This window comes from Myotis lucifugus, unplaced genomic scaffold (assembly GCF_000147115.1).
Source record: "Myotis lucifugus unplaced genomic scaffold, Myoluc2.0 scaffold_81, whole genome shotgun sequence".
NCBI classification, from domain to species: domain Eukaryota; kingdom Metazoa; phylum Chordata; class Mammalia; order Chiroptera; family Vespertilionidae; genus Myotis; species Myotis lucifugus.
This window is the reverse complement of record NW_005871129.1, coordinates 3,537,696-3,551,083: the sequence shown is the minus strand read 5'-3', so window position 1 is coordinate 3,551,083 and position 13,388 is coordinate 3,537,696.

Here is a 13,388-nt window from a genome sequence, read left to right as displayed (position 1 = left end):
TTTCTTTTCTTGTGTTATCCTTACCAGGTTTTGGTATCAGGGTTATGTTGGCCAAATAAAATGTGTTAGGAAATATTTTCTCTTCTTCAATTTTTTGGAAAAGTTTAATAAGATAGATTTTAAATATTTGAATGTTTGGTAGAATTCACTGGTGAAGGTCCTGGACTTTTATTTTTCGGGAGGTTTCTATTTTTAATTGATATTAGAGAGAGGAAAAGAGAGGGAGAGAGAGAGATAGAAACATCAATGAAGAGATAGAGTCATTCATCAGTTGCCTCCTGCACGCCCCCTACTGGGGATCGAGTTCTCAACCCAGGCATGTGCCCTGAATAGGAATCAAACCATGACCTCCTGGTTTATGGGTTGATATTCAACCGCTGAGCAATACTGTCTGGGCTTCAGAACTTTTGATGGTTGCTTTAATTTTCTCACATTTTTTAAATTAAATTTATTAGAGTGACATTGGTTAATATGATCATATAGGTTTCAAATGTGGGTTTCTATGTTAAAAGATCTGTATATTGCATTGTGTGCTCACCACCAAAAGTCAAATCTCCTCCTATTATCATATATTAGGATCCCCCTTCACCCCCAACCCTGACCCAGCAATTTCTCCCCTGGCTCTCCTGGGTATATACCCCCAAAACTAGAAAACATATATTTGCAAAGATTTATGCACCTCTATGTTCATTGCAGCATTATTCACAGTGGCCAAGGCATGGAAACCATCAAAGTGTCCTGTGATAGAAGGCTGCATAAAGAAGATGTGGTACATCTACACAATGGAATACAATTTCCTCACTTTTGATCCGTCTATTAGATTTTCCAATCCTCCATGATTTAGGCTAGGAAGATTGTATATTTCTATGAACTCCACCATTTCTTCTGGTTATTGAATTTGGTGGCATATAGTCTTTCATAATATTCTAATATGATCCTTTGTATATCTGTGATATCTATGGTTACTTCTCTCTCATTTTTTATTTTGTTTATATGGGTCTTTTCCCTTTATTCCTTAGTGAGTCTAGTCAGGGGTTTGTCAATTTTATTAATTTTTTCAAAGAACCAGCTCTTTGTTTTATTAATTTTTATATAGTCTTTTTGTTCTCTATTTCAATCAATTCTGCTCTAATTTTTATAATTTCCTTTCTTCTGCTGACATTTGGTTGCTTTTGTTCTTCTTTTTCTAATTCTTTAAGATGTAATGTTAGGGTTTTTTACTTGAGATTTCTCTTGTTTCTCGAGATTAGCCTGTAATAATATAAACTTTCCTCTTACTACTGCTTTCGCTGCATCCCAGAAGATTTTATATGTTGTATTGTCATTCTCATTTGTTTCTCTATATCTTTTGACTTTATCTTTTATTTCTTTTTTGACCCAGTCATTTTTTAGTAGTATGCTGTTTAATCTCTACATATTTGCGGGTTTCTTTTTGCATTGATTTCTAATTTCAAGGCATCCTTTTTGGAGAATACACTTGGCATAATTTCAATCTTTTTGAATTTGTTAATGCTAGTTTTGTGACCCAACATATGGTCTATCCTTCAGAATGTTCCATGTGCATTGAAGAAGAATATATACTCTGATATTCTGGGATGAAAAGCTCTGTAAATGTCAATTATGTCTATTAGGTCTAGTGTGTCATTTAAGGCCAATATTTATGTATTGCTTTTCTCTTTGGGTAATCTGTCTAGATCTGTCAATGGAGTATCAAGGTCCCCAACTATGATTGTGTTTTGATCTGGTTCTTCCTTTAGTTCTGTGAGTAGTTTTTTTAATGTATGTCAGTGCTCCTTGATTGGATGCATATATATTAAGAAGTGTTCTGTTTTCTTGATGTAGTATCCCCTTTATCATTGTAAAATATCCACCTTTGTCTCCTCTTTTCTTTGTCATCTTGAAATCTATTTTGTCAAATATAATTATTGCTACACCTGCTTTTCTGGGGATGTTATTTGCTTGGAAAATCATTTTCCAACCTTTCACTTTAAATCTACCATTGTCTTTGCAGGTTAGATGTGTCTCTTGAAGGCAACATATAGTAGAGTTTTATTTTTGTGATGCAATCTGCTATTTTGTGCCCCTTTATTGATGAAATCAGTCCATTTACATTTAGAGTAATTACTGATGAAAGGAGATTTCATAAAGCCATTTTTTTCTTTATTTTCTGGTAGCCCTGTGTCTCTTGTGGTTCATTTTCTTTGTCTTTCTGTCTGTTGTGTGTGGTTTTTTTTGGTAGTATTCTTTCCTTGTTTCCTCTTTTTTAAGTTATATGTCTTAATTTCAGGATTTTTATGTGTGGTTACAATTAGTTTTATGAAAAGAAAGTTGCATATATACAGTATTTTTTTTTCTTTTGAGTGCATTTGAGCAAGTATTAAGTGCTTTAAATTTAATATTAGTTTGGCTAAAAGTAGGATTGTAATTTTGAAATTATTTTCTCTAAGAATTTTAAATTTATTAATCCATGGTTTGTTGTTCTTGTTTTTGTGTGTATTTGTGTGTGTGTGTGTGTGTGTGTGTGTGTGTATTTGTGTGTGTGTGTTTTATATCTAGTATCAAGGCTGAAATCATGAAAACTAAGAAAAAGAGAAGGAAGTTGTGATTTTAAAGATGATAATATGTACTAAAATCATTAATTTTGCAATGTTCTCAATATGAATGAAAAGTAAATAGCTATCCAATTCCTCAAATATTCAAAACAACAAAAATCAACACAATATTATCACAATGTGTGAGCTGGGACATGGTTTAAACAGATGGATAGTTATCTAAGTGAGAGGTTTCTGGGCCTTGAGTTAAGACTGAGTTAGGATAGGCTGAGACTGAATAAAGAAAATGAATAAAGGAACATATAAAATTAGAAAGCCCACAAGAGCCATAAAAAAGAAGAAGTGATTGATTTTCATGAAGATAGAACAACCACTATTTTACCATTTGACACAGCATGGAGGGACCTGGAGAGTATTATGCTAAGCAAAATAAGCCTGTCAGAGAAAGACAAGTATCACATTACTTCCCTCATATGTGAAATTTAATGAAGAAGATAAACTGATGAACAAAATAGATCCAGAGACATAGAAGCATGGAATAGACTGTGGAGTCTCAGAGAGAAAGAGGGTAGTGGGGTGGGGGGTAGGAAAAGATAAACTAAAGAACTTATGTGCACATATGCATAACCAATGGACACAGATAATAGGGTGATGAAAGACTGTGGGGGGCGGGGAAGGGGGGAAGGAGGGTAGGGGCAGGCTAGAAGGGATCAATGGGAAAAAAAGGGGACATAGGTAATACTTTCAACAATAAAGCTTTAAAGAAAAAGAATCTCTGCAAACAGTTTTTTCTCTATCCAAACATAAAAAATCATTGAGAAAGAGCACTCAGAAAAGCTGAGATATTAAGTTTTAATTATCGGTGTCTCAGCCTCTCCTTGGTGTTACTTTCAGTGTTTATCCTCCCCCCTTAAAACCATTCAGTACTTCCTGCATAGTAACCTCTTCTATTATTTGATATTTTCTTGTTTCCATTAAAAATGAAGGAGGAGAAAAGATAACAAAGGTAGAGAGTAATTTTGTGACAGTGAAGAAAGTGGGTTCAAAAGAAATATAATAAAATTATGAGGCTAATTTACATAAATTTTCTACTTTGTAAATGGACAGTTTTGGCCTGGTATATTGTAGGTACAAACTGTAAAATGTCAAATGGATTAATTAATAAATGAATTATATAAGAAATGTGATAGAGTCATGAAAGTATTAATTAATTAAAAGTACCATTAGAGGTTGGATGACAAAGTTTTTAGAGAACCTACCTGCCACTCTGTTGTTGTGACATTCACAAGCAATGTTCAACATCTTAAAATCAATAGAATGAACTCTAAACATTTTCAAGGGCTGGAAAGTGGAATGGCAGGTGAGCCAGTTCAAAAAATGGATGAAAAGTTTATAGGCATTCGATAGACCAATATGGTGTCCAGGCTGACCATTAATCACAGGACAGACAGGGAGGCAAAGAATAGCAAATAGGGAGGGAGGGTGGCAAGCATTTGGGAAACTCTGAAAGGAAAATGAGTGAGTAATCGTAAGTTAGACTCTGATGATACGCTGGCATTCTTCTACAGCTTTATGCATAGTCTTTGATAGTTCCAAGTACACTTTTCCTTACTCAGACCATACACGGTGACTCTCCTTCACAGGCCTGATTCCTACCTCACCCTCCTTCTCTAGTGTCAGCATCACCATGCCATTCAGCTAACATCTCCCTGAATGGAGGAAAACTTACAAAGTATGCTTTCATAGAACCGAGAAACCTTGGCTTATTGATTTACTCACAATAGATTTGATTTCTGTCCTTCTCACCTTTCTGTTTAGTCAAGAAACTGACACAACAGCTTCATTAAAGATTCAGATAGGAACAGTTCTCCCAAAATCAATTAGATCCTATGCAGGAACATTACACACAACCAGAACTCTATAAAAGTCAGAGCAGCAGCAAAAACAGCCCTAGAAGTCAGTGGCCATGTGCTGCCCCGGTGACCTGGGATTGCCAGACTGAGATCACTTGGCCTAGGGAATGGTCACCTAATTTTATTCTGTTTTTGTCATGGTAACCAAGCAGAGAAGCTGTTAATAAGGAGAAATTAGAGGAATTTTTTGATTTCCCTTAGACAAAGAGACCTTTTGTAATTTTCTAGAGCACTTTAAATATGTATTTTATGGTGGCTAAAGGTGCATCCAAGAGCAACATTAAAGATTTGTCCCTTTAAATTTTAATCATCAAACCATTTCTTTATTGATTATCACAATAATATTCCATTTAAACATAGAATATATTAAAATGTATAAAGAATAATTTATTGAAATAAAACCAAAGATATTTCATGAATACAGTAAGAGAATACATGAGTAAATAAGATTGGAAGTGACTTCAAAAATAACTCTGTATACAGAATCTAGACATAATGTAAAAGTTAACAAAAATAAAATAAGCAAAAGAAATCTGTATGTTGACATTTGCTGCTACATGAGTATCACACTTCACAAATGGTCAAGCATCATTTAAAAATTACAAGTGTTACATTTATCCATTCATTCAAAAAACATAGATTGCATACTTTTTGGAAAACACTTTGCTAGATAATAGAATATATAAAAACAAATACTGGAGCGGCTCTGCAACCGCTGCAAACCTTGGAGAGAAAGCTGCCTTCCCACTTCTCCCGTTTGAGTCTGGGTCCCTAGAGACTCGCCCGGATCTGGAGCTCAGAGTCTGAGACTCCCTCCCGATTGAAAACAACAACCGCGCCCTCCACCACCGGCCCGCTCCACATGCACTCCGCACCTTAGTATTTCACTTCAGCACTGCGCCTCCTCTGAGTCTCCTATGGTTTCCTCTTTCCTCCTAGTTGTAGAACTTCCACTCAGCCAGCCTTCCTGTGGTTCTGGATGATGTCCGTTCCGTCTTTTAGTTGTATTTTTGAAGTGGTTGTTCGAGGCAGCAAACCCCGGCGTTAACCTATGCCGCCATCTTGGTTCTCCTTCCTGAGCCTCTCATTCCTCAATTAACCTTTCTTAAATGCATGTATACATTTATGCATCCTGATTTATGTTTGCTCACATTTATTTCAACATTTAATACTAGAAGGATTTTGAGTCTTTGTGTTTTTAATTATTATTTAATATTTTGAGGTGACATTAGTTAATAAAATTATGTAGGTTTCAAGTGTAAAAAAAAAATAAAAAAATAAAAACAAATACTGCTCTGTAATCTTTATACTCTTGTTTCAATGAGTACATTATTAATACTTTCCCATGTTTATAAGTACATCACTATGGTTTTAAAAGTTTTATCTTAGACATGATATATATATGAAATAATATACGTAAAATATTAATATATGAAATGTAAAAATATGTACATATAAAACAGTCACCATCTTTTTGGTGCATAAGGTTTGTTTCCTATAGTTTTTTATTTCTAATAAACATCCTTGAAATTAAATCTTCACTCACTTCTATAGTAATTCACTAGGTTAACTTCCAGAAGGAGAATTGATGTATGGAGCCATTTTCAAGCTTTTGGTGCTTATTATCCAACTGTGTTATTGAAGGCTTATAGTACTTTATTCTCCAAGCAGCAATATATGAGGTTTTCCACTTTCTTTTATCATTATGAACATTGAGTGTTAGCACTCATAAAATTCTTGATGACTTGATCATTTCAGAGTGGTAGCTCATTAACATTTTTATATTTATTTCTTGGTTTATTAGTGAGCCTCTCAATATCTTCATACATTTTTAGCTATTTAAATTTCTTTTTTTATGTATTGCTCATGCATGCCCTTTTAGAATTATTTCTTTAGGTCTTTTAAATTTGTAAAAATGTTTTATTAATTAATATTTATATACTTCACATATAAATCTATTATACTGCTAATAAAAAGTATTCCATAAGAAGAATGTTTTTATTTTAATTTTTCAACTCTTCTACAAGACCTTGCACTAAAGTTTTAGATAATGTGTCATTTTCTCTTTTCATTTTTCCGGGTCTTTATTCTAAGTATAGGTTGACAGTTTAGCTCAAGGGTTGCATTTTGTCATTGAATTCTTTTGCTAGTTATTTGGTAAAGTTGAGCTTTGGGGGAAAAAATAAAACCTTGACAGAACTGAGAAAAATCCATTTTACAGTATAATGAAGAAGAATATATATTTTAAAAATACAACTTCCTAATGGAGGAAGCATTTAAATATATGATAGACACCATTCCATGTAGTAGAATAGCCAAAAGTATATATTTAGATTAGGAATTGTAATGGTGCGTAAAATGAGATATATGAGCCTCTATTAAGTACCTCAAGTAGGAGGACATTTTTTACAAGCAAACAATTTGTTAGCAGCTGTCCAAACGAGAGGACCCTCATGTCAGAATTAACTTATAACATGAAGTAGCAAATGTGATAGTCCCTGAATCTCAGAATGTTCTTATGATATTCTTGTACCATCAGGAGGAGACACTTCTGTGGCACACGGAAAAATCTTACCTAACTTTCAATCACACATTTAAGATGCTTTTGACCACGTTCAGTGACATTTACTTGAGTAGTAAAGCTAACTTGGAGTGCATCCATTTGCTTTCTCAGTTGGGGTAAGAGGAAAGGCTCCAGAAGCAGATAAAATGTAAAAAAATTACCTCTTCGTTCTAATAGAGATAAGCACTGCTATTTGGTTACTTGCTGCCAAGTATTGATAGAAACATATTGGTAATATTTTTCTTATTAGAATACACTCTTTATCAATGAGATTCCAGAAATAAATAAAATATAAGACCAACATGGAAGGACTACACTCTAAGTTTGTCAGACAGATGTCAATAAAGACATATTTGTAGCATATTGTGTTCTCCAAATATATTAAAATATACGAAATGGTAGTGCTTTATTTACTTTAACTGAACCTTCCCCTACTGAAAAATTATTAGGAATGGCCGACAGTGAACTGCAAGGATTAAAAGAGACTTGCGAACATAGAGGATCTGCTCTAACTCTAGTATTTCAATGCGCTACAATTCGTAGGGGTTATTTCTAGCAAGTTCTTTATATTTTGATTTAGTTGCAGATTTGGTTGAGCGCTGTTGGAGATCACGTAGTTCAACCTCCTCATTTTACACATGAGAAAACAGAGATCTTAGAGGTTAAGTGATTTGCCCAAGGTCACACAGCTAGTTAGTGACAGAGTTGAAACTAAAATACAGGACTCCTGATTCCCAATCAACCTTTTCCACTTTACTGTGATGACTTTCTAAAACAGTACAAGACCTTAAATTAACCTTCTAAATAGTTAACTTTCCTAAGGTTAGTGAGAATTTCTGCCAAGCAAGTGGAAAATTATATTGATTTAACTTGCTTCACTATTTAAGGTTACCTGTGTGTTCTTTTTTCCTTTGCAAAAACAAAACACAGAACATCATCTAGAAATACTTGTGGCCTAGAAAATTTTTATATTTATTGTAAAATTAAAAAATAGCCTAATGAACTCACAGTTTTTTTGTTTAATTTTTATTTGAGTTGATTTGCACATGATATCTTGGGCAAAGTTTAGAATTGTTAAATGCAACCAATTTATATGTTTGGGTTGTAAGACCCTTCTTGCCCCCTATCATTCTCCCTTCTACCACACACCTTAATAACTGTCACCTATCTGCAACCTCGTTTAGGTCCTCAGATGATTCATAGGAAATCAAAATCAACTGGGCATAGAAAATTCAGACTTTACTGACCTCAAGATGCCTACCAGCATTGTGTAAGCCTGCTGCAAAATATTAAGACAAGCTCAGAGGTTTGAACATTTCCAGAAATTTATAGATATTACTTCTCTAATAACATTATGATATATTTTCTAACCCCCTTCTAATTAAGCTCTGTCTTGCCAGTAAAGGATTTAAAATAATTAGTAAATGGAATCATCATCAAGAGAGCAACTTTCCTTGTTTCTCTACAATACCCCATCTTTGTTCATACCATCTTCATTGCAGCTTCTAAATTCATATTATGATCAATACCACCTGATAACTAGTTCACAAGAAGATTTATTATAGTAACAAACTTTTAGACATAGATCTCAAATACAACCATAATTGTTCTGCTTAATTAACTAAAATATTTAAGTGAATTACCCCAATTTATAAAATGCTACAACAAAAATAGTTTAAAATTGAAAGTTACTCTTCTTGATTTTCTTGCTATACACTAATTTTAAAAGAGATTTTACAGCGTTAAGACAACCATAAGTGACCCTTGAGGCAAGAAGGAAATTAAGCATGCTAAAGTGGGAAAACTGAGAAATGAATGCAAACAAAATTTGTGAGGGAGATTAGGGTATCCAGTGTACTAAAGAAAATCAATGCTAGAGATTTGTCAGAAGCAGAGCATCACAGTTTTGTTTGTTTGTTTGCCCTTAAGTTGCTCAGGACGATTCACCCTCAGTTACATTGGAGTACTCCAGTTATTTTAGGTCATGTTCACTTGGCATAGATTTTGGGATAGAGAATTGTAGACAGTTTATTGTGGAGTGCTCTTTGGAGATACAACTGTAAAATAAAATGAAGAAGCAAGGCTGGGCAGCAGGAAAACTGACCTGCAATGTAGTTGTAACTAAGGCTTCACACAATCATATACAGAGCTTTGGAGTGGAATGACAGAGTTGCCTCAAATTGAGGCAAAGAGGATATGGATTTATATTCTTTAATTAGTCACTCATTGACCTTGAGCCTCCTCCCACCACACCCCATTAATAAATAGGTAGAAATTTGGGTGAGCTAATTCCCTGTAGACTGTACAATTCCTAGTGAATGATGATATTGTAGTCCCTCTGAATCTAATATGACCAGTGCTGTAGGATGGATGCTTAAGACTTAAGGAGGTATGTGGACTCCAATGAACAGAATAAATTGTTGAACAAAATAGATCTAGAGACATAGAAGCATGGAACAGACTGTCAAACCTCAGAGGGAAGGTGGGGGAGGGTGAGTGGGTGGAAGAGGTCAACCAAAAAATTTGTATGCATATATGTATAACCCATGGACACAGGCAATAGGTGGGTGGAAACCTGGGTGGTGGGCTGGGGCAGGCTAGAAGAAATTAATTGGGTAAAAAAGGGGACATATGTAATACTTTCAACACTATAGATTTTTTTAAAAAAATACTTAAGAAAGGCTTGGCCGGTGTTGCTCAATGGTTGAGCATCAACCTATGAACCTGGAGGTCACAGTGCTATTCCTAGTCAAGCCATATGCCCATGGTTGCAGGCTTCATCCCCAGTGTGGGGCGTGCAGGAGGCAGACAATCAATTATTCTCTCTCATCATTGATGTTTCTATCTCTCTATACCTCTCCTTTTCTCTCTGAAATCAATAAAAATATATATTTTAAAAAGATTTAAGGAGGAGCCCCATCCAGAAACTGAACAAAGGAACATGAGTTGTTATTGGGGTGGCTGCCCTCCTAATTATTCATACTTGATTTCATTTCTGTTAATAGATTAGACTTCACAGGTCTGCTTCCCTCTCTGATCAATCTTGCCTTCCTTACTTTATTACAGTATATTACATATATTAAGAGCTATTTCAAGTAAAACTTCTGCACACAACTCTTTTATTCAGAGTCTGTAATTAAATCTAAGAGCAATAGTACCAGAAGTAAAGCTTTAAAGCAAATTCTTAGATGGAACTTTTGGGGACTGATCAATACTAGCTATCTGTCAATGAGGAACTCAACATTCTTAGAAGATGGAGTATGAATAGTCCTGGTATGACACATCAGTGTAATTTTTCAAAATTTCCATTAGTAGTAAACTGGCATGTGACAAAGATAAAAGGGGATATGCTGGCTTGTGTAAGATCTTTGACAATTGAGATGTAGAAGAAAAATGGTAACTAAAAGAGTTATAGAATTCTGTGACTGTGATAATGTACCATTGGTTCATTGAAGAGAGAGATTGGCAAAGTCATATTTATTAACTAGAGGCCTGGTGCATGACATTCATGCACCGGGGTGGGAGGTCCCTCAGTCCAGCCTGCACCCTCTAGCAATCTTGGACCCCTTGGAAGATGACCGCCTGCCGTGGAGGTGGGAGAGGCTCCTGCCACCACCGCTGCACTCGCCAGCTGTTAGCTCGGCTTCTGGCTGAGCTGTGCTCCCCCTGTGGGAGCACACTGATCACCAGGGGACAGCTCCATCATAGCAACTGGTTGTTAAGCCATTCAGTTGATTTACATATTAGGGTTTTATTATATAGAATCACTAATGCAAGATAAAATGTTAAAGCCAAAGGACTCCCTTGACTGCATTTATAGAAATCCTAATCATCTCTCACTATATCTGGAGTGCAGGTAGAGTTAGAACCAGGTTTAGGACTTAATCATAAAAACTGACAATTTTATCGCTTAAAGATTTTAGCAGATAACTACTTAAGGTAGTTTCCCTAAGGAAGAAGAAGGTAGAAAGATAGCATAGAAATCCTACATGGATGGTGAATAAAGGAGTTGGTAAATATGTTGGCAATCTAAGTGTTCCATTACAATTATTGTTTAAAAATTCAATATTGAAAAGTCAATTGTGTTTATACACTCAAGCAACAAGATATATATATATATATATATATATATATATATATATATATATATATGTGTGTGTGTGTATATATATATGTATATATATATATATACACATATATATATCTGTGAAATATAAATAAACTGTAAAAACTAAATTTGATTATATCACATCTCTTTCTTAAATCCTTCAAAGGCTTTCTATCTTATTCAGAGTAAACTCTAATATCCATAAAATGGCTTCAAGGTCCATCACTAACTTCCTATAATATCATCTCTTAACAATCTTTAACTTGCTACTCCACACAACTACTCTAATGTCCATATGACTGTAGAAAAAATATCATCCTGTAATTTAGGAGTTACAAATGAAATTTGACAGAACCTTAGGACTTTAGCTAAATGATACACATGGAAGTAAAAATTACAACTGATTAAATCAGAATGTGCCTAAAACAAGAAAAGAAATTAAATTAGCACTTAAATATTTCCCCAGAAAGTAAAGGGCAGGCCCAAATGCATTTAGTTATGTATTCTACCAAATATTTAAAAATGAAATAATGATAATGTTTCACAAATTGTTCCAGAAAATAGCAAAGGGAAAGAGCACTTCACAACTCATTATATGAGACCTATTATACCAAAATACCAAAGCCAGACAAAGACATAAAACAAACAAACAAAACACAGAGCAATATACCTCATGACTATTGATGCAAAAATCCTAAACAATAACACATAGATACAGGCAACAATGTGGTGATAGCCAGAGGGAAAGGGGGGTCGGGGATAGATGGAGGTGGGCAAAGGAAGGGAGGGAGAATGAAGACCTAAGGAGATTTTGCATAGGGCAATGGGCGCCTGATGCAGTGTGTAGATGATGTTTTGTTGAGTTGTACACTTGAAACCCATATGGTTTTGTGAACCAATATCACTCCAATAAATTCACTTTAAATTAGCAAATTGAATCAAACAACACATAAAAAAAATTAAATACCATGGCCTAGTGAGACATACCTCCAGAATGCAAGGTAAATTTAACTTTCAAAAACTGATTAATATAATAAACCATTTTAATAGAACAAAAAAAATTACAAAATTATTTCAGTGAACACAGACAAAACAATTATCGCAATGGACACAAACAAAGCATTTGACAAAATCCAGTATTAATAAATGACAAAAACCCTCTCAACAAACTTGGAATAGATAGGGACTTTTCCACCCTCATAAAGGCATCTAAGGAAAACCATCACAAAATGTCCCTCTTGCCTGTTCTTGCTGTTATTTTTAACATTGTACTGGGTAATTGGCAAGAAAAAAATAAATAAAATACATCAGATTGGAAAACCTTTATTTGTAGGTGATAGTTTTCATATTTAAAAGTTCCTAAGAAATTCACAAAAGAAACTTATTAGAACTAATAATCAATTGCATCAAGGTTGCCTAATAAAAGGTCAATATACCAAAAAAAAAAATGAATTGTATTCCAGTACACCAGAAGGTAGTGGATTTGATTCTAGTAAAGGCACTTACTATGTATCAGTTGTAAGACAGTGTTTTCATTGGTATAAGATCAACATAGATTAATGAGTCAGTAAATAAATCTTACCCAGGTTGCCAGTTCGACCCTGGTCAGGGTGCAAATGGGAAGCAACAGATCAATGTTTCTCTCTGATATTGGTCTCTCTCTCTCTCTCTCTCTCTCTCTCTCTCTCTCTCTCCCCTCTCTCCTCCTTCCCCTCTCTCTCAAATCAATAAAAACATAACCTTGGGTGAGGATTAATATCTATAGATATATAATTATATGTAGTTTCTTTCACAATACCATCATAGAGAATAATAGGGATAAAGCTAACCAAAGAAATGCAAGACTTGTACACTGAAAATTACAAAACACTGATGAGAAAATTAAAGATGATCTAAATAAATGGGGAGACATTTTATTTTAATGGATTTGAAGACTCAATATATTTTTTAAAGTCATCTTTTTAAAAAATATATTTTTATTGATTTCAGGGAGGAAGGGAGAGGGAAAGAGAGATAGAAACATCAATGATTGCCTGCCTCCTGCATGCCCCAACTTGGGATCAGGCCCACAACCCAGGCATGTGCCTTTGACTGGAATTGAACCCAGGACCCTTCAGTCTGCAGGCTGATGCTCTATCTACTGAGCCAGACCAGCTAGGGCAAGACTCAATATTTTTAAGAAGGCAAGTCTAGCAACATTGACTTACACTTCATCGCAAAACTTATCAGAACTCCAACAAGCTTTTTGTGTG